This window comes from Trichechus manatus, unplaced genomic scaffold, assembly GCF_000243295.1.
Source record: "Trichechus manatus latirostris isolate Lorelei unplaced genomic scaffold, TriManLat1.0 scaffold00181, whole genome shotgun sequence".
Lineage (NCBI taxonomy): Eukaryota > Metazoa > Chordata > Mammalia > Sirenia > Trichechidae > Trichechus > Trichechus manatus.
The window spans coordinates 2,227,377-2,247,048 of record NW_004444117.1 but is presented as its reverse complement, the minus strand read 5'-3'; the positions used below and the strand labels follow the sequence as shown (position 1 = coordinate 2,247,048).

Sequence of the window (19,672 nt, the reverse complement as noted above, 5' to 3'; positions counted from 1 at the left end):
CATTTTTTAAGGCCCTCTTTTTTGTTTTAATATTGTCATCTTTTACATATTGACTTCTGTTTCCCTATTTTTAGTGTTTTAGCTTTGATTTACTTTTGTGACTTTCCTGTCTGGGTTGATATCTGGTTGCTCTGTCCTTTGTTCTAGTCTTGGGTTGTTATCTGATGTTACTGATTTTCTAACCAGAGGACTCCCTTTAGTATTTTTTGTAATTTTGGCTTGGTTTTTCCAAATTCCCTAAACTCCTATTTATCTGGAAATGCTCTAATTTTGCCATCATATTTGAGAGACAGTTTTACTGGATATATAATTCTTGGCTGGCAGTTTTTCTCCTTCAAGGCTTTATATAAGTCATCCCATTGCCTTCTTGCCTGCATGGTTTCTGTTGAGTAATCCCAGCTTATTTTTATTGACTCTTCTTTGTAGATGACTTTTTGTTTATCCCTAGCTGCTCTTAAAATTCTCTCTTTATTTTTGGTTTTGGTAAGTTTGATTATAATATGTCTTGGTGATTTTCTTTTGGGATTTACCTTATGTGGGGTTCGATAAACATCTTGGATAGATATCTTGTTATCTTTCCCAATATCAGGGAAGTTTTCTGCCAACAAATCTTCAACAATTCTCTCTGTAATTTCTGTTATCTCTCCCGTTCTGGTACTCTAATCACTCATAGGTTATTCCTTTTGATAGAGTCCCACATAATTCTTAGGGTTTCTTCATTTTTTTAATCCTTTTATCTGATTTTTCCTCAAGTAAGCTGGTGTCAAGTGCTTTATCTTCAGTCTCACTAATTCTGACTTCAGTTGCCTCAATTCTGCTCCTATGACTTTCTGTTGAGTTGTCTAATTCTGAAATTTTATTGTTGATCTTCTGGATTTCTGATTGTTGTCTCTCTATGGATTCTTGCAACCTGTTAAATTTGTCATTATGTTCTTCTCTAATCTTTTTAATTTCCTCTATTACGTGTTCTACGTTTTGCTTCATTTCCTGAAGAGTTCTGTATATTAATCTTTTGTATTCTGCCTCCAGTAATTCCAAGAAATTTTCCTCCTCTGGAAAATTTCTAGATTCTTTATTTGGGGAGCTTGCTGAAGCCATCATGGATTGCCTCTTTATGTGATTTGATATTGACTGCTGTCTCCTAGCCATCAATGAGTTATTATATTTATTTATTTTATGTTTGCTTACTGTTTCCTAGCTTCTTGTTTTGTTTCAATATTCCCAAATAGGCTGCTTGTATGAGCTAGATTGATTATTGGCACCTTTGAAGCTCTAATGTCCTGTCACCAGTTGGTTAGATCTGTTACTAGGTATGTGAGTGCAGGAGTCTGCCCACTCCTCCTGTATGGATTCAGCTTAGGTGCCCAGGTTGATAGCCACCAAGTGTGTGGTGTAGGCTCTCACTTACAGTTCTAGACAAGCATGGGTGATTGGTGTAGGCACAGGCATCTAGCTGCAGCAGGGGGACACACTCTGAGCAAGGCAGGGGGCTGACGGCCACCCCTGAGTGTCCAGGAGGAAGGCGTGTCCCTGTTCCCTAGAGTGCGTAGGTAGGTGGGGTTTGCAGCTAGACTATGAGCACCTAATGCTGTTGGCTATAAGGACAGGGGGGCACTTCTTATTCCTGGGCCCCTATCGCAGGTGGCTAGGTGGCATGGGTAGAGCCACCAGTCCTCAGGCCCCTGATGTGGGTAGATGAAGACCCTGTTTAATGGGCAGAGCAGTGTCAATGTCAAGAAGCTGCCACTTCACAGCTTAAACAGTTGAAGTTAGAGTTCCGGAATATACCCTGTTGTATTGCGGTAATGAGGGCCTACGCTGTTGAGATGGGCACACACAAGTCTCTGCAGGGGGAAAGGCAGTCAAAGTCCGTGGATTCCTTATGCCTGTGCCTAGGGTTCCTGGGTTCCTGGCTTAGGGGAGCCAGTACTTTATTTTTTTCCCCGTTTGTTAATTTGTTCACTCTCCAAGGCAGGGAGAATGGCTCTGGGCGTGTGACGGATCCTACTTCTGGCCCAGGGGACTTGACAATTGCTGAAGCTGGTCCAGGACTCAGTACAGAGCAGGGAGAGGGGAGATAAATGGAAGAGAGGTTTTTCCCTAAGGGGGGTGTTTTTGATCTGCGCAGTAAGCTGTACAGAAGTACTTATCTTTTGCTTATGAGGGCTGCTTCTCACTGGTTCTGGTGGCCGTGTAGACTCTCTGGCATTGGGTTTCTCCTGGTGTGGAAAACGTGCTTCCCGAGCACAGCTGCTTGCCTGCCTCACTGCTCACCCCCGAAGCTGCTCAGCCCTGAAGGGCCCAGGCTCCCGCTAAGTCAGGTCTGGCAACTCCTCACTGCTTCGGAACAGTCTCTCCCTCCACCTGCCACTCAGTCCAGTTCCTCAACTCTGCCTTTGATGTTCAGGGCTCCCAGATTGCCATATATAATCATATTACTTGTTTTTTTGGGTCTTTGTTGTAAGAGGGTCCTGCTACGCCATCTTGGCCCTGCCTCGCCCCAGATATTTCTCAAGCTGAAAGAACTAAAGAAAAACATTTAAGCCTTGAGTTTTAATATCAAAGGATTCTACGGGAAAAATATTAAATGACACAGGAAGCATCAAAAGAAGATGGAAGGAATACACGAGTCACTGTACCAAAAAGAACTGGTTTAAATTCAACCATTTCAGGAGGTAGCATATGATCAAGAACCAATGGTACTGAAGAAAGAAGTCCAAGCTGCACTGAAAGCATTGAGAAAGAAACAAGGCTCCACAAATTGACAGAATACCAACTGAGATGTTTCAAGAAATGGATGCAGTGCTGGAAGTGCTCACTCGTCTATGCCAAAAAATTTGGAAGACAGCTACCTGGTCAACCGACTGGAAGAGATCCATATTTGTACCCACTCCAAAGAAAGGTGATCCAACACAATGTGGAAATTATCAGACAATATCATTAATATCACACACAAGTAAAATTTTGCTGCAACTTCAGAATTGCAACAGTACATTAACAGGGAACTGCCAGAAATTAAAGCCGGATTCAGAAGAGGACATAGAATGAGGGATATCATTGCTGATGTCAGATGGATCATGGCTGAAACTTGAGAATACCAGAAAGATGTTTACCTGTGTTCTATTGACTATGCAAAAGCATTCAACTGTGTGGATCATAACAAATTATGGAGAACATTGTGAAGAATGGGAATTCCAAAACACTTAATTGTGCTCATGAGGAGCCTGTACTTAAACCAAGAGGCAGTCATTCGAACAGAACAAGGGAATACTGCATGCTTTAAAGTCTTGGAAAGGTGTGCATCAGGTTTGTATCCTTTCACCATACTTACTTAATCTGTAGGCTGAGCAAATAATCTGAGAAACTGGACTTTATGAAAAACACCACATCAGGATTGGAGGAAGACTCATGAACAACCTGTTATATACAGATGACACAATCTTGCTTGCTAAAAGTGAAGAGGACTTGAAGCACTTACTGATGAAGATCAAAGGCCACAGCCTTCAGTATGGATTACACTTCAACATAAAGAAAACAAAAATCTTCACAACTGGACGAATAAACAACATTATGATAAATGGAGAAAAAATTGAAGTTGTCAAGGATTTCATTTTACTTGGATCCACAATCAATGCCCATGGAAGCAGCAGTCAAGAAATCAAAAGACGCATTGCACTGGGTAAATCTGCTGCAAAAGATCTCTTTAAAGTGTTAAAAAGCAAAGATGTCACTTTGAGGACTAAGGTGCACCTGACTCAAGCCATGGTGTTGTCAATCATCTCATATGCATGTGAAAGCTGGACAATGAATAAGGAAGATCAAAGAAGAATCAATGCCTTAGAATTATGGTGTGGGCAACAAATATTGAAAATACCATGGACTGCCAGAAGAACGAACAAATCTGTCTTGGAAGAAGTATAGGAAGGAAGCTTCTTAGAAGCAAGGGTGGCAAGACTTTGTTTCACCTAATTTGGACATGTTATCAGGAGGGATCTGTCCCTGAAGAAGGTCATCATGCTTTGTAAAGTAGAGGGTCTGCGAAAAATAGGAAGACCCTCAAAGAGATGGATTGACACAATAGCTGCAACAGTGGGCTTAACAATGATTGTGAGGATGGCGCAGGACCAGGCAGTGTTTGGTTGTGTTGTACATAGGGTCATTATGAGTCAGAACTGACTGGACAACACCTAACAACAACAACAGCAAGGTATATTCACTTAATAAAATAGCCTCAATGTATTTGGTTTGAACTTTGTTTGAAATAGAGAAATTGACAAATCTATCAGCATTTTGGGAAGTTTCAACCATTTTTTCCAATTAGTGTTGGACAAGTGGACAAAAAATTGGCAAAGATAAGGAAGTCTTATGTAACACAAATAAGCTTCCTTTCACAGACATAAAGTTTGCATCTGACAATTAGAGGTCACTCATTCTTCTCATGCACATTCGTGACACTTAGAAAAATTGATCACTTAAGTGTAGGTCTCACGAAAAATCAAAGAATAGTTAACCCCCAAAATAAAAATCTCCATTATTTGGACATTAAAAAAAAATTAAATAATTCATAGGTTAAAGAATGGATAATAATGGAACTTTAAAAATACAACTGGATGGTAATAAAAGTACTAAAAATCAAAACTTGGATGCAGTAAAAGCAGTGCTTTGATGGAAATTATATTAGAAAAGAAAAATCCTGCAAATTAAAGAACTAAATTTCCAGTTTAAGAAGTGAGAAAAAAGCAGTGTAGAAGGAAAAAGACGATACGAAATAAGACAAGAAATTGGTGAAACAGAAAACGTCTCAGCTTCTGCGAATTGTTGTCATTGTGGGAAAGCAGAGCCAGTGTTGCCAAGTCTTCCAGTTTTTTCAGATAAGTCAGAAATGTGTAATTCTGTGAGAAATTTATGAATTTAAAAAGTGTGAGGTCAGCCATATTAAACATGTCTGTAGGCTAAATTTGGCCTGTGCGTCTATTTTATGACTCCTGCCTCTTTGTATGTGTGTGTGTTCTAATAAAACTTTATTTACCAAAACAGGTGGTGGGCCAGATTTGCCCTGCAAGCCATAGTCTGCCAACCCTGCTGTACAGGAAGGAGTTCAAAGGCTTTGAGAAACAGAAATGTTAGAAGGAATCTACTCTGTACAACCTTGCTCAGCTCATCTCCTAACTCTGCTCCTGCAAGGGTCTAGAGAACATGCTTTCTCACCCCTGCCTCTTTTAAAATAGCACGAGGAGGGGCTGCTCAACTTGGATTTAACTGGGGATGACAACGGTGACTCAGAGATAATGACCACCCTCTGACTGAAGGGAACACGACAGAGCTCTTATTACAGCCTGTGCTGCACCCTGGGAATGGGTTCTAACCTCTTCTTGGTAGCCTTCTTCTCATGTACACGTTTGTCAGTGGACATATGTTTTGATTATTCTCAAGTATATATACCTAAGAGGAGAATTACTGGGTCATATGGTAACTTTGAGGAGCCCTGGTGGCACAGTGGTTAAAATGATTGACTGCCAACCGAAAGCTTGGCAGTTTGAAACCACCAGCGGCTCCGCAGGAGAAAGATATGGCAGTCTGCTTCTGTGGAGATTTACAGCCTTGAAAACCCTATGGGTTCACTGTGAGTCGGAATGGACTCCATAGCAGTGGGTTTGGTTGTTTGTTTTTACGGTAACTTTATGTTTGAGCATGTGAGGGCATGCCAGTCTGTTTCCCAAGGTGTCCTGAGCCGTGGTGTCTACCCAGAAGGGTCAATGCTGGTCCCCCTCCCCCAAGACCATTCCACGGTCCGTGAATGTATTATATTCAGTTCATGGCGAGTTCCAGACCTTCATCTTCAGTGTCGTTGTCGAGGTTGCTCTCTGCAGAGAGGCCTTTGAAGGCCCGCTGCTCATTCCTGATTATAGTGACCAGCCTCCCTTGGTGTGTGAGGCCCTGCTGGTTTCTGTCTCTCATCTGAGGACTAGATGTTCTCAGGTCCCAGCCTGTGTATTTTATCCAGAAACTGGGGAGGCAGTAGAAGTCTGAGCCCCGCTTCTTTTGGCTGGAGAGTAATTTCCACATTGGCTCCATGATGAATTGGATCCCCCATTGGGCAGACATACAGTTCCCGAGGTTTTCTGGTCTAACAAGCTGAAACTCTCCCTGGCTGCAGAAGCTTTTCACGGATTCCTTTCCAGTATCATGTGGATGTCACTTTTACATACCTTATCTCACAACAGCCTGGAGAGATGGGAGGTACCCTCCTTTTATAGCAAGGAAACCAAAGGCTCAGAGATTGCATGATTAGAAAGTGGTGGAGCTGGGATGGAACCCAGGCCTGGGCTCTTTCTGCTATACTAGCTGCAGGTACAGGGTGGACCCTGCTGAGGGATGAAAGAACAAATGGATGAGGCAGCGCCTTTGCAGTGGCAGGACATGCTGATGAAGTCTTTGCTCCTCTTCCCTTGTGTGACCAGGAACCCTGGGTGTCTCTGGGTCTCTCCTGCCCGATGTTTCAGCCTGGGCCTCGCTGGCAGAAGCTACATGTCAGGGGAGAACGAGAGGTTCCTGTGGGCTAACTGTGCCGCTGCTGGAATATGAGCAGAGGCTGCTTATGTGCGTGAGTCTGAGTGTGGCAAAGAAGTGTGGTGCATTTCTGTCTCTCACCAGGCAAGCTGGAAGTTAGGAGGAATTGTGCAAGGCTTGTCACCTGAATGCTTCTCTTGTTGGTGAGAACACAACTCACTCAGGTGGTCTTCCCAGGCCTTGTACTGTGCAACACTGAGCAGCCACATATCAGGACCCAGAGGCCCTGTCAGTAGGTGCTTAAAGAGCAGACAGTCACTTAGGTCCCTACAAAGTGTCACCTGGGGATTAAGCCTAGTTGGGAATGACTCTGAGAAGCCAGAGATCAAGGGAAAGATGATTTTTAAAAAATAATAAAATAATAGTGTTATTGAGATATAATTCACATACCATACAATTCACCCACTTAAAGTGCATGATTAAATGATGTTTAGTATATGCACAGAGTTGTGCAATCATCACCACAATCAATTTTAGAACATTTTCATGAGCCCCAAAAGAAACTTTATATCCATTAGCAGTAATTCCCCATTTTCCTGCAAGGAGTTTTACTTCTTCCTTTCTGATTTGGATACCTTTTATTTATTTTTCTTGCTTAATTGCTCCATCTAGGACTTCCAGTGCAATATTGAATAGAAGTGGCAAAAGTGGGCATCCGTGTCTTGATCTGGATCCCAAAGAGAAAGCTTTCAGTCTTTCACCATTGAGTATGATATTAGCTGTGGATTTTTCATAAATGCCCTTTATCATGTTGAGGAAATTCCCTTCTATTCCTAGTTTGTTGAGTGCTTTTTTTCATGAAAATTTATTGGATTTTGTTCAATGTTTTTTTCTACATCGATTGAGAGGATCATGTGTTTTTTTTTGTTTCCTTTACTCCATTAATGTGGTGTATTACATTGATTGATCCTTATGTTGAACCATCCTTGCATTCCTGGGATAAATCCCACTTGGTTGTGTTTTCATTTTCATCGTCTCAAAGTATCTTTTAATTTCCCTTTTGATTTCTTCTTAGACATATTGATTGTTTGAGTTTGTTGTTTAGTTTCCACATGTTTCTGACTTTTTTCAATTTTCTTTATGTTACTGATTTCTAGATTCATTGCATTGTGGTTGGAGAAGACACTGTGTATGATTTCAGTCTTTTTAAATTTATTGAGACTTGTTTTATGGTTTAATATATGGTCTATCCTGGAGAAAGTTCCATGTGCACATGAGAAGAATCTATAATTCTGCTGTTGTTGGTGGAGTGTCGTATATAAGTCTGTTAGTTCTAATTGGTTTATCGTGTTGTTCAAGTCTTCTATTTCTTTATTGATCTTCTGTCTAGTTCTTCTATTCTTTATTGAAAGTGGGGTGTTAAAGTCTCCAGCTATTATTGTAGAACTGTCTGTTTCTTCCTTCAATTCTGTCAGTTTTTGCTTCATATACTTTGGGGCTCTGTTGTTATAAGTGCATATATGTTTATAACTGTTATATACTCTTAATGGATTAAACATTTTATCAATATATAATGTCATTTCTTATAATAATATTTTTATTTAAAGTCTATTTTGTTTGTGGGTTTTTCATAAATGCCCTTGTTTGATGTGAGAATAGCCACCTCAGCTCTCTTTTGGTTACTATTTGTATGAGATATATATGATGTGAGAATAGCTACCTCAGCTCTCTTTTGGTTACTATCTGTATGAGATATATATATATATGTATATATATATATATGTATATATATATGTATGTATTATTATTATTATTCATTCTTTCACTTTTAACCTATTTGTGTCTTTGGATATTAAATGAGTCTCTTTTAGACTTGACAGCAATTAACATAGCTAGATCATGGTTTGTTTGTTTTTTCTTTATAAATCCATTCTGTCAATCTCTGCCTTTTAATTGAAGAGTTTAATCTACTTACATTTAAAGTAGTTATTGATAAGGAAAGACTTCCTTCTGACATTTTGTTGTTTGTTTTCTATATGTCTTATATCTTTTTTGTTCCTCAATTGCCCCATTATTGCCTTCTTTTGTGTTTAATTGATTTTTTTCCTAGTGTGTCATTTTGAATCCCGTCTCATTTTTCTTTCTCTTTATTTTTTAGTTATTTCTTTGTGGTTACCCTAGGAATTACAATGATCATCTTAAATGTATACAATCTAGTTTGAATACCAACTTAGTTTCAAAAGTATTTAAGAACTCTGTTCCTATCTTTTTTGTCTCCCCTCTTTATGATGTTATTTTCACCAATTACATTCTGCCCATGGTAACCACTAATTAACTTTGGTCTCTATACATTTACCTGTTCTTGTCTGGTGGCACAGTGGTTAAGCATTTGACTGTTAACCAAAAAGTCAGCAGTCCGAATCCATCAGCCTCTCCTTAGAAACCCTATGGGGTAATTCAACTCTGTTCTATGGGGTCGCTTTTTTTTTAAAATTTTTTAAAATTTTCACCAATTATGATTGTTTCACTAGAGGACAGTTTCATGGAACTCCTCACACTCCCATTCCAGAAGTGGAAGTCTTGGCACTAGTTATTTTTAACCTTATTAGGACCACAGCCGTGAGGAAGGTGGAGGACCCTGCATCTGTCAGGATCCTTCAAGATATAACGGATGGTGATCCAAATCTAATTAAGCCAAAAGAGGAAATTTACTGGCATATGCAATTGAGACGGCAGGCACAACTGGCTCAAACAGTGCTGCCAATGCTGTGTCTCTCTTTCTCTCTCTTGACTTGGATGTCTTCTTAGACTTCCTTCTCAGATTGACTCTCTCCATAGAAGCAGTCCCAGAGTTACACTGTGTGCTTACTGGCCCAGGAAGAGGATGTTTCTTTCTCCCAGGGACCAGATCTCAAGGAGGGCCACTGTTTAGCCTCACTTCAGCTGTGTGTCCACCTCCTGGACCAATCACTATGGCAAGAGGAACGGGGTACCAGGTCTGGGTTATGTGTCCTCACCTGCAACCAGCTAGTGGAAGGCTGGGCATGATTTATACACCCACCAGAGCCACATAGGCTGAGACAGAGCCCTTTTCCCCAAAAGAAAAAGATTACTGGTTTGAAAAATCAACAAGCAGCCTTTAACTTGCCCTCTTTAAAAAATGCATATTGACATGTATGCACATAATTTTGGATACAATTAATTTTGATGCATTATCAATCTCTTTCACTTACCCAGAACATGGAAACAATTTTTTTTTTTGTTTAAAGTCTTGAATTTTAAGATGATTTTCATTTACAAAACAGGTTATTATATTTTACAAAAATTATTTTAAAAAATGGCTCTTAAAAATAGAAATAGCTTCTCAGACTCTTGGGAACTACTTGTAAGCAGCCAATGAGTTAGAACTCAGATGGTTTTCTGGTTTTTAAGAGTTTTCACAGCAACACTGACCACTGCTTTATGACTTCCAAAAAAATTCGACAGCTACAAACTCTCTGGCAGAAAGGTCTTCAGTCAAGTTAGAGTCTGAAGTAGCAAGATCTTCTCATTAATGCAGACCCTGTGCAGGACCACCATCAAGTTCTCACCGCAGTGGCAAACCTGACGCTCCATGGCCAGGCAGAAGTCCTCCTTCACACCTTTGGTGATGCCCTGAGTGACCATGTGGTGCTTGATCAGCATTCCTTGATTGGGTAGTAATTCCAGATGAATTTTCCCACCTTCCTGAGTTCTTAAGTAGGCGAATTCCTCCAGCATATCGATATTTGTAACATAATTTAAAAAATTCTCATATTGGAAATTTCCTTGTTGGCAAATCTTATAGACAGCTTTCAAGAAAAGATTCTCTCCCTGCGGCCACTCATGCTGAGGTAATACAATCACATGCCCCAACACCATGTCATTCCTGTTGTCCGTGAAAGCTCTAAGCTTAAAACAGGCTAGCGTTAAATGCAGGCAATATGGCATAAAAGCCTTACTGGTACAAGGCAGAAGCTTCAGATCCGAACCTTTCCTAAATTTGGGCTTTACCTTTGATGGTTCTTCCTGTGATTTGCCTCCATCTTGAATGGGGAGTACCACGTAGCACATCAGATCAAGGACTTTTTCACACATCATCCTGTACTCCCCGAGAGCAACGTGGCAAGTTGCTAGCTGGATGAGTGCTCTGTGGTGCTCTAGGGTCCCCTATCCAGTGATCTGTGGCTGAGGGAGTGATCCTTGGAGAGCTGCTAAATGATGCAGGCTGGCGATGGCCTTTTTATACTGACCCTGATAGATGATCATATCAGTGAAGAAGATTCTTAACCAAAGCCAAGTATCTGTCTTCCATGCCAAACAAATTCTTGTAAATTCCTTGTTAAGGAATTCTAGGGAATACAGCAACTCCCAGCTCTCTCTGGCCAATTTAAAGCTTTCTAACACTTCAGTTGAGTTAGTAAGCTCTGCTTTATTGACTACAATGTGACAATTCCTCCCTTTTGCAGAACAGTCTTCGTCATCTGAACTCATGGTTTTTTCTCTTCCCTCAGCTAGTTTCCTCTTTTTATGTAAGTGTTTATTACGATCAATTTCTATGTCACCATACACATTTGACACATCCTCAAGAAGAACAAGTGGAATTTGGCTCTGGGCATTAGGACTTGGAACAGAGATGGCTGTACGCTGTTGACATACTGGAATGCATTCTTAAAGAAGACCAACATAGTGGAATAAACTACTTGGTTTTTGTATTTTGCATGAGTTTCATTATCAAAGTTGTTCATGTATCTGCAGAGATCCTTCATTCTATGCAAAATATCACCATAGCTTTGTCTTCCTTTATCCATCTGCCATTCACATCTCATTCCAACAACATTTAAAATCTTAAACAACCTCTCCCAGGCATCCACAATCTGGGATGATTTTTCAGTCAGTCCTCCTATGACGTACTTCTGAGAGCTACGTTTGCTAGGTGACATTAACTCAGATGTATCTTGGGTACCTTGATGTTGATTTTCTATTTGAGCAGATCTAGTGACATAATTGATATAAAATTCAGCTGCTTTGTTCAAATATTTATATAATAAATTGGCAGGCAATCGAACATCATGGTTATTAATTATTAGAGGAAGGACATCACAAACAAATAGTTTTCTAAAGCAGTTAACAGGAGATTATTGTTCTTCAATAGTTTCAGCCTCTAATAATGCCTCCCCAAGGCCAACCCCATGTTGCACCACTGTTTCAGGGAAGCCCCTCAAAAGTAGAAGCAACATTTCTGATCACTCCAATGTGTTGAAGCATTGTTCTGTGACCTTTAGTAACATTTCACACTGGACTCGGCCAGGAAGAGTTTCAAATAAACTTCTTAAAAACTGGGTTTGTTTATCTTGTGAATCGTTCCTTAATGCTGATGTAATAATGCTGATTTCTCTCCACACCACCGGCTGGTCTGGGAAATTCACAAACATGTCTTACAGCAGTCTCCCGGCGGTGGCAGTCTGCTCGGCATTCCGCTCAATGGTGTACATCTCATACTGGATGTTAAAGTCAGCCGGGTAGAGGCTGTGGGCTGTGATCAGCCAAACCTTGGCCGCCCACAGGTCCTCCTGCACCAACTCCCCGGCTTGCTGCACTAGAAACTCACAATCACCCTGGGCAGACATGACCCAGGAGATGGACAGCCCCTTGCCTCAAGCCGCCAGACCTTCCGGCTCGGGTGGAAACAATTTTTTTTTTTAAGAATTCTGTCTCTCTTAGCTCCATTTCCATGCAACAATAAATGGCCACTTCCTGAAAATCAAATAAATTCAAATTGCACAATAAAAGAGCAAACTCAAATTCTACTCAAAAGTAAACTCCTTCAAGAAAGCTGAAGTTCTTTGACTTTAATAAATTTGAATTATAGAATGGCCTTTGACATGGCAATTACCATTTCAATTTGGACATCAAGTTGATTCTGACGTTTCGTTTTGATTGCAACAAGGCTGAAAACTCTGACTCATGAAAGCATGGAATAACAAACTGAGGTCACATAGCTTTGCTAGACGAAGGGAGCCTCTATGGGTTGATTTGATGTCCCCTCATTTTCCACAAGTGTGAGGTCATCTCTGGCAGTGTGCCTCTCTGACGTGGCTGGGGCAGCAAGCAACAGCCTGCTGGTCCAGGTTTATGTCTGAAGGCTGCCTGAGACAAGGGAAGCGTCCATATTCTCACACAGGTGTTCCCAGTACCTCACATTTCTCTGTCGACTCAGGGACAAGGCTTTGTTCCTCAGCCTAGCCTGCAGCAGCGTGGCCTTCAGCTCTGGAAGGTCCGCTTCTCTCTTCCTCTCACGCTCCAATTTCTTCCCAGCCAAAGGACACCATTGTTCTCCAGCAGCTTCCACAGCGGGCCTTGGTTTACCTCATTTGTGTAGCTAAATTCATCTGTTAGGGAAGCCAAGACTCACACTAGCTCCTCCCTGTCAAATTCTCCTGAGAGTTGGATTTCCTTCTTTTTTACGAAAACTGAGACCTCCTCTTGAATCGGGCCAAGTTCGTTGTCTTAGTTACCCAGTGCTGCCATAACAAAAAATACCACAAGTGGGTGGCTTTAAAGAACAGGAATTTATTTTCTCACAGTTCTGGAGACTAAAAGTCTAAATCATGGCCTCAGCTGTGTCAGTTCCTTCAGTGGGCCTCCTAGTTTCTGCTGGCAATCACTGGTGTTCCTTTGCTTGTAGATAGGTCTTCACACAGCATCTTCCACATCTGTGTGTGTCCATGTCTATTCTGCTCTTTTTACTTAGAGGACACCACTCAGGAGTGATGAGGTTTTAGATGAACCCCACTCTGGTATGGTTTCATTAATGTAATGAAAGAAGCCCCCTATTTCCAAAGAGGGTCATGTTTCTAGGTCTTGGGTTTGGGACTTTCATATTTCTTTTTGGGGAACACAATTCAATCCATAATACTCATCAAGGTTGTTATCTAGGACGTTCATAGAGTTCTGCTGGGAGAGTGGAAGTCCATATTCTGCCTCCTTTTCCTGAAAAAACCTCTTGAAGAGATGAAGACTCAAGCACTGAATCTGATAAAGCTATGATTTCCCTAGTAATGACCAAGACCTCTGTTAGTGCCTCTAATATTAGTGCCTGCCAGGGTTAAGGGCAGCAGGGCCGAGGGGTGCATGGAGCTTCTGCCCTCACCAAAGCAGCAAAATGCACATCTTGACACACATCATGAGAACTCATTTGGCAGAGGACCAAATCCCACAAAACTTCCCACAAGTTTGACAATGTCAACATCTTTCAAGTTTTCCAAAAGGGACTCATGAAACAGATTTTTCTTTGATGACATCAATGGCCATATCCTAGATCTTATTTTTACTGGTGACCTCAGTCTCTCCATAATCGGTTTCAGCATCACACTCTCTGATGACTGCTTTGTTTAGTTCCTGGACTCCAGGAACTTCAGCTCAACTAGGACCTCTAACCTGTTGGTGCTATTGCTTTTTCACTGTCCCTCACCCTGTTGATGTCTTCTCTCCATCTTTACCCAGCTTCCTCATCTCAAATTGCTCAGGCATTATCACTCTTGCTTTGTAACTCTTGCTTGGTGAAGCCATTGTCCCAGTTAAATGAAACTCTACCTACTTTGCACCTGCATCAGTGGCCCAAACGAAGCTGGAGACAAACTCAGCCACACTTATGGTCTGGCTTACAGTGAGGGTCACAAGCCTCAAGTGGGCATGTGAGACTGCCAGCAACCAGACGGCACTCTCAAGTCCATTCACTCTCTTCCCATATCTTTTCTTTCTGCACACCTCCAACATCTCTTGCCCATTCTCATTCACACCTGATGATTCCCCTCCCCATTGACCATTGCCCTGGTTTTTTCTCCCTTTGTAGCAAAGCTCCCAAAGAGGAATCACTACCTCCAACTCCTCTCTTCCCATTCTCTATTAACCCCACTTTGATCAGGCTTTGCCCCCACCTCCCCGTCAAAGCTGTCTTGCTTAAGGTCACTGATGACTCCCATGTTGCTAAATCCACTGGCCAGACCTCAGTCCTCATCCACAGCCTGTGACAAGGTTGGTCTCTCCCACTCCCTTGGCTTATAGGATATCTCACTTTCTTTGTTTTCTCCCACCGCACTAGTTATTCATTTGCAGTCTCCTCTCTGATTCTTTCTCTTCTCCCCAGCCTCTGAATGTTGGTGTACCCTAGGGCATAGTCCTTGGAACTCTTCTTGTCTCCATCGTCACCACTCCCTTGCTACTCTCATTCATCTTGTGGCTTTATGTGCCATCTAAATGCCAATGGATCCCAGATATATTTCCCCATCTCAGACCTCTCTACTGAACTCCAGACTCATATTCTACCTATCTCGACCCTTGGATGTCTAAGAGAAATATCAAACTCAACATACCCCTAGCTAAACCTGGATCTTACCCACTGCCTGCTCCACCCACCACCTTCCCCATCTCTGTAGATGGTGAATCGTTCCTTCCATTTGTATAAACAAAGGTCTTGGGTTATAATTGGCTTCTCTCTTCCTCTCACACCCCATGTCTAATTTGTCAGGAAATCTGTTGGCTTTCCATTCAAACTCCACCCAGAATTTGACCACTTCTCACCACCTCCACTGCTACCACCTGCTCTCCTGGGTGACTGTACAGGTCTCCCTGCATCTTATCTCCCATCCCCCAGTCTGTTCTCAGTACAGCAGCTAATGATGCTTTTTTCATTAACAGCTCTATTGAGATATGATTCTTATACCCTATAATTCACCAATTAAAAGTGTACAATCCAATGGCTTTTAACATATTCACAGAGTTGTGAAACCATCACCAGAGACAATTTAGAACATTTTTATTACCCCCAAAGAAACTTTGCACCCCTTATCCGTCACCCTCAACCTCCCCATCCCTACCATCCCTGTTGTTGTTGTTAGTTGCCATCAAGCTGGCTCCAACTCGTCTTGACCCCATGTACAACAGAACAAAAGATTGCTCAGTCCCGTGTCATCTTCATGATTGTTGGTATGCTTGAGTCCATTGCTGTAGCCACTGTATTGTTTGTGAGATTTGCACAAATCTACATTGTGCATTTCCAGCCTAAGGGGCTCATCTTCCAGCACTGTACTGGGTAATATTCTATTAGGATCCATAGGGTTTTCATTGGCTAATGTTTGGAAGTAGATCACCAGGCCTTTCTTCCTAGTTGGTCTTAGTCTGGAAGGTCTGCTGAAACCTTTCTACCATTGGTGACCCTTCTGGTATTTGAAATATCAGTGGCATAGCTTCCAACATGATAGCAACATGCAAACCACCACAGTATGACAAACTGACAGATGGGTGGTGGCTACCAACCCTAGGCAACCAGTAATCTACTGTCTCTATGGATTTGCGTATTCTGGACATTTCATATAAATGGGATCATACAATCTGTGGTCCTTAATCAGTGATTCTTTGAAACTTTAAATCAGATCATGTCACTTTTCTGCTCAAAACCCTAAAGGGGTCCCCACTTCTTTCAGCTTAAAAGACAATGTCCTTACAATCTATGATCCCTTTGCCACTCTGATACCATTGCCTGCTGTTTTCTCTCTCACTTACTTTATCCTACCACTCTGGCCTCCCTGATTTACCTCTTAACATACTCCTTCCCTCAGCCTTTTCACTGGCTGTTCCTTCTGCCTGGATGCTCTGTCCTCAGATACTTCCATTACTAACTCCCTTACCTCATTCAAGTCTTGATCAGGTGTCCCCTCCTCATTGAGTCTACCCTGACCATACTGATGTTTCACAACCTGCCCCTCTCCCGGCCCATCCTGGCCCCGGCACTCCCAACTCGCCTGCTCTTCTTCATTTGCTCACTTTCCATTGCACTCACCACCTTGTAGCATGCTCTATACGTGACTTATTCATTGTCTCTGCCTTTGCTAGGACAGAAGCTCTGTAAGGATGGGGAGCTGCAGATGACTCACTGATGTGTCCTAGGTCCCAGGAACCGTCCCTAGTGTGTAGCAAGCCCTCAGGCACAGTTGTGGAATGAATCCCTGTACACCTAAAAGGTGAAAACCAGGACTAGGCTCCACTGTGAGATGAAGTCTCGCCATCTTCACTTCTAAGGAGCATTCTGGCTGTACTTCTTCCAACACAGATTTGTTCGTTCTTCTGGCAGTCCATGGTATATTCAATATTCTTCGCCAACACCATAACTCAAAGGCATCGATTCTTCTTTGATCTTCCTTATTCACTGTCCAGCTTTCACATGCATGAGGTGATTGAAAATACCATGGCTTGGATCAGGCACACCTGAGTCCTCAGGGTGACATCTTTGCTTTTTAACACTTTAAAGAGGTCTTTTGCAGCAGATTTGCCCAATGCAATATGTCGTTTGATCTCTTGACTGCTGCTTCCATGGGTGTTGATTGTGGATCCAAGTAAAATGAAATCCTTGACAACTTCAATATTTTTCCATTTATCATGATGTTGCTCATAACAGACACAAATACAACACAGAGGAGTTGTGCTAGCCAAGTCCACGTTGCCCCACAGGCAGGGGGCTCCAGAAATGGAACCCAAGGTCACAGTTGTTCACCTTCCGAGCCTCCCCCTCTATCTGTGCACCCATATGCACAGCCTCCCAGGGCATATGGCAAAAATGCGTTATTTGATGTACATTTGAAGTCAGATCTCCCTCTGGCCTCTACAGAGGCATCCCTGACATGCATAAGTGAATGAATGGGTCAAGACCTGCAAGTACTGTTCATAGCTGTGCCCACTGAAGCACTTCTAGGTCAATGTCTGGGAGTGCCCAAGGCCAGGTGAACAGTCGGGAGGCCTGTTGTCCCAGAGATGGCCAGGCTGGATCCTCTGGTAATTCCACCCTGCCTCCCCAACTTGCCTCCCCACCCTGCCCACTTGCCCATCCTGTCTGCCTTCTCTGCCCACTTGCCTGCTTCCCTGACCTGCCCACCTGTCTATTCTCCCTACCCACCCGCCTGCCCTACCTGCCTGCCCACTTTGGCTGCTTGCCTGCCTACCCTGCCCACTGCATGCCCTCCCTGTCTTGCCCTCCTTCTTCCCCCACCTTCCCTGCCAACCTGCCCTGCCCACCAGGATCTCCTCGTGCTAAGCCACTTAATCCTGTGATATATTTCCTCTGACAGGCAAAGCCCATTGATCCTGACTCTTAGGGATTTGATTACAGTGTTTTCTAACAAAGTCGAAAGCAAATTTCCATGAGAGGTTTATAGTTAAGTAATTATAGTGCTTTGGTGTTGTGTGCCAAGACGCCGGAATATACGGGGTAAGAATGTCAACTGAAAAGGTCAGAAAATTAAATTAGAGAGGAGGAAGGTGAACCTTAGCAAGAGAGGCTGGCAGAAAGGGAAGTTGTAAAAACCAACCATTTCACGCTTAATTACGCTTTCCCATAAGGTGCTTAAGGAGGGATGCTGCTCACTGAACTTGGACAATTAATGTAATTAAACATTTATGGTGCCAGCGCCCATTTCCTGCCTGGGAGATCTTTGGAAGCAGAAGTGATGCTTCCTTCTTGGAGGTGATTTCAAGAGCAGCCCCCAAGGTAGGGCCTGCTAGGAGGGTTTCCTGTGCGGCTGGGCCTTGGGGATGCTCCCCTGAGCCCTGAGTCGGGGGTTGTGGGGGAGAACTCCTATAAAGAGCTTTTGTTGGAGGCCCCAGGAATGCCCTGCCAGGATGCTGCTGCCTGGTTGACCTACCAGTGGGAAATGGGCGAGGGATCCAGTTTTCCCCACCCATTCCTCTAGTTTGGTTAGTTCCAAGCCACTTGAATATAAGTTTCTGGCTATCTTGTACTTTCCTTCGATTCTCAGACAGAGGGCCTGAAGAACCCTCACTCTCTGAGCCTCAGCTTTCTTCTGTGCATTCAACACTTACTTTGTGGGCTGTTGAGAGGGTCATATGTCTCTTTTTCAGATGGGGAAACTGAGGCTCAGAGAGGGAAAGTGGTTTGACCATGTCACACAACTAGGAGGTGATTTTGCTGGGATCAGAGTGAGGGTGGCTGCTGGCATGTTGACTCTTGCCTCTCAGATGTGGGTGATGTGTGCAGGCCTTGGCCAGGTGGACCAAGCTTATTCTGGTCTGCTGTCCAGGCACAGGGCTTTAGTAATCTCAGCCAGTGTTTCCTGGCTGGATGGCTGTAGACAGTGGCGGCACCACCCCCAGGGTCTGACACCTATAGGCCCTCAGGGAACAGGCTGGGTAGGCAGTAAGTGTCAGCTGGGGTTGGATTGTTGGGATTCTGTAATCCAAGGGCAAGAGCTGTTGTTGTTATGTTGTTAGGTGCATCTCTTCCGACTATAGTGACTGTGATGATTAAGATTGTGTGTCAACTTGGCTGGGCCATGATTCTCAGTGGTTTGGCAGTTGTATAATGCTGTAATCACCTCCCTACTGAGATTTGGTATGTGATCACCCCCATGATGGGCTCTACTGTGAGTAACCAATCAGCTGAAAGGGAGTTTCCTTGGGTATGTGGCCTGCATTGAATGTAAGTGGACATTCTGGCAAGGCTTAGGGGCTTTTTTCTCACGCTAGATCCTGCAACTGGCTCCTGTTTGTCTGACCTCCGGTTCTTGGAACTTGAGCTAGCAGCTTACCTGCGGTCTTGCCTGGCCATCTTGGGATTCATCGATCTTTGCAGCCTGTGAGCAAGAGCCCTGCTCTCTAACCTGCTGATCTTTGGTTCGCCAGCCCCTGCAGCTACGTGAATCAGGGGAAGCCTCTATCCTGACCCAGGGACTTGGGACGTTCCAGCCTCTACAACTGCACGAGCCATTTCCTTGATATAAATCTCTCTCTATATATATATTTATATGCTTTACTGATTTTTCTTCTCTAGAGAACCCAGCCTAAGACAGTGACAAAACACTGCCCGGTCCTGTGTCATTCTCACAATCTTTGCTATGTTTGAGCCCATTGTTGCAGCCACTGTGTCAATCCATCTCTTTGAGGGTCTTCCTCCTTTTCACTGACTCTCTACCAAGCATGATGTCCTTCTACAAGGACTGGTCCCTCCTGACAACACATCCAAAGTACGTGAGACAAAGTCTTGCCATCCTTGCTTCTAAGGAGCATTCTGGTTGTACTTCTTCCAAGACAGATTTGTTCATTCTTCTGGCAGTCCATGGTATATTCAATATTC

General features: G+C 42.9%; 1 protein-coding gene and 1 pseudogene across 1 annotated transcript in view; one reads left to right on the top strand and one right to left on the bottom strand.

The window, feature by feature from the left end:
• ADAMTS2 (ADAM metallopeptidase with thrombospondin type 1 motif 2) overlaps positions 1–19,672 on the top strand; it is a 298,006-nt gene that overhangs the window by 120,682 nt on the left and 157,652 nt on the right. The window lies entirely within an intron of this gene.
• On the bottom strand, positions 10,027–12,066 carry LOC101349154 (integrator complex subunit 10 pseudogene; annotated as a pseudogene).